This window comes from Theobroma umbraticum, unplaced genomic scaffold (assembly GCF_002168275.2).
Source record: "Theobroma umbraticum cultivar Fairchild unplaced genomic scaffold, ASM216827v3 scaffold_4.1, whole genome shotgun sequence".
Classification (NCBI taxonomy): Eukaryota; Viridiplantae; Streptophyta; class Magnoliopsida; order Malvales; family Malvaceae; genus Theobroma; species Theobroma umbraticum.
The window spans coordinates 5,907,030-5,910,341 of NW_018397258.1; positions in this window are offsets into that span (position 1 = coordinate 5,907,030).

Here is a 3,312-nt window from a genome sequence, read left to right on the forward strand (position 1 = left end):
TAACAATAATATTTTTTAATATGGCATATAACAACCTAATCATGATATATCACATGTTTTTGTACATGACGTGTAACAACCTAACCATGATATGTAACATATTTTTATATATAGTGTATAACAAACTAACCATGACGTGTAACAACCTAATTATAACGTGTAACATGTTTTTGTATATCGCATATAACAACCTAACAATGATATGTCACATGGTTTTGTACAGGGCATGTAAAAACCTAACCATGACTTGTCATATGTTTTTGTACATGGCGTATAACAATCTAACCATGGCGTGTCACATGTTTATGTACATAGTATGTAACAATCTAATCATAGCGTGTCATATGGTTTTGTATATAGCGTATAACAACCTAACCATAACTTGATAAAAATACCCTTCAAACTATTTTAAATAAATTGAATCATTTATTACAATTTTTTCTTATTTGTGTTTCTGATTTCCCTCTCTCCATCCCACTTCTTCTAATTTTATCGATTTCTCTTTTTGGCATTTGTCTGTTATGCTCTCGATTTCTCTCTCTCGCTTTTTCAGATTTCTCTTTCTTGCACTTTCAAGACACCAAGCGATGGTTTTGATGTGTTTAGGGCGACTATTTGGGAAATTTAATTTTTAGATATTTTGGATAAAACTAAAATGATAGATGTTTGAAATAGCTTTTAATTGGATCAATACAAGACTTAGATACTAATAAACTCAAAATTTTGAAATTTATAAACCTAAGTTTTCAAAGAAAAATTTTTCGATTTTTAGTCGAAATAGGTGCTTTAGATAAGAAAGTTTGCATTTTGATTTATGAAAACATGTTAGAAACACTTTAATTGGTGTCAAATTGTCAAAAAAACAAAAAAAAATGAAGAGAGTTGAGAAGATTTGAAGTTTAGTTCATAAGTAATAACAACACTTTAGGTATTAAACTATAATAAAATGTTTTTGAATATGGCATATAATAATAATATTTTTTAATATGATATGTAACAACCTAATCATGATATATCACATATTTTTGTACATGACGTGTAACAACCTAACCATGATATGTAACATATTTTTATATATACCGTATAACAAACTAACAATGACGTGTAACAACCTAATTATAACGTGTAACATGTTTTTGTACATTGCGTATAACAACCTAACAATGATATGTGACATGGTTTTGTACAGGGCATGTAATAATCTAACCATGACTTATCATATGTTTTTGTAGATGGAGTATAACATGTTTTTATACATGGTGTGTAACATCATGACGTGTAATTTTATATATTAAGGGTAATTTTATCCAACTTGATTAAAAATAGTTAAAATTATAAAAAATGTTATTTTTGAAAATATTTTTTCTTTAAGGTTTTTTTTCAAAATGCGTTTTTTCTTTTGAACTTTTCAAACAAGTTCAAGCCCAACACTAGGACGCTAATGTTGTCATGATCATAATTATTAAATCGAGATATGTATTATGTATAAAAATCTTATTTTTCAGTATTGAGCATCGTATCATAAGATATAGTAAAAAAATTTTAAATTAATTATAAATAATTTCATAGTTGTAAAATAAAAGAATTAAAAACTATTATAATTTTTAACAAAATTGAAGATTATAGGATGCAAATTGAAAAGATGATTTTTTTTAATTTAAACTTTTAACATATTCTTTAATGATATAATTTTTAAATAAAATAGATATTTTTATATTAATTTATTTATTAAAAAATAAAAACATTTATAATGTTAAAATTAAAAGGGAATTCAATTTTTTTAGCATTTTTTTGTTGAAAATCTAAAGATTGAAACTCATAAAAAATCATTTTTCACTTTTCAACTAAAAAATTAATTAAAAAAATAATTTGTTGATAATTAATTAGAATAAAATATATTTTTTATTAATTTATTAATTAAAAAATAAAAACATTGTCATATTAAAATTAAAAGGGAATTTTCTGTTTTTTAGTATTTTTTCCTTTACAATCTAAAGATTGAAACTCATAAAAAAATAATTTTTCATGTTTCAACCCAAAAAAAAATAAAAAATAATTTTTTTATAATTAATTAAAATAAAATATATATTTTTATATTAATTATTAATTAAAAATAAAAACATTTATCATGTTAAAATTAAAAGGGAATTTGATTTTTTTTGTTTAAAATCTAAAGATTGAAACCCGTAAAAAATAATATTTTTAATAATTAATTAGAATTAAGCTTATAAAAAAATGTGTTGTCTATGTCTTACGATACGCCCTGTATCGTATGATACACTTTTAATATTTGATCAAATTCAATACAACTATAAATATGTATAATTTTCTACTAATATCATGAAATATCATACGATACATATCACATATCATACAATTATGATAACTATAATCATGATCTATAGTTGTAAGAATTGGGTTTATCATCATTTCATTATCCTTGCAACTTAGCTCATATTCATTTGAAAATTGAGAACCAACAGTCTATCATAACCTATCTAATACATAAAAGTTTAACTAGGGCGTAAGGAAACTACAAATCTTATATAGATTCTGTCTTATAAAGAAACCCATAGAGTAAATAAACCCTTTCATTGATCCGAATTTAATTTGATTCAGATATTTCTTATGGAACTCACATCAATAAAGATTTAGATTTATTTTAAAACCACTTATTATTAGTTCATGTTTTCAATCTAAAAAAACATATTCAATAAATAAAAAAAATACTTTTATTTATAAATATAAAAATTATCTCATCTCTTATTAAGATGAAAGTTGTTATACAAAACTTCAATTAAACAAATTACAACTGAAAAATACTATTTTGCTTTCGGTGTTTAGGCGCTAAGAGCCGCGACCTTAAGAAAACAATGTTGGAGGGAAGTTAAATCTTAAAATTAAACATTTTCATGGACTGCGATTATATGTGGACCGTAGCCAGGTAGCCAGCCTTATCGAGGATTACATGGGCTTTGGTTTTGGGTGTTTCCACCAAAAGGGTTTTTTTTGGGTACGAAAGGACAAAATTGTTGAACAGTCCAAAAGTTGGATCTCCAACCTGTACCTGAAGCAAATTATATTCCTAATTATCTTTTTGTGAGCTTAATTTTATTAAGAACATTAACAAGATAAATAAACTACTAGATTGAATAAAACTCTTTCCATAAAGTATACAATGTAACAAATTAAGCACGGTTAAAAAATTTGAACCTTCCACTACATAAACTAATGTCCTAGAATTCAAATGCTAGAAGCTGTCCACAATCACAGGTTGTGTCCAAATAATAAAACAAGGAGAAAAAGTTCAAA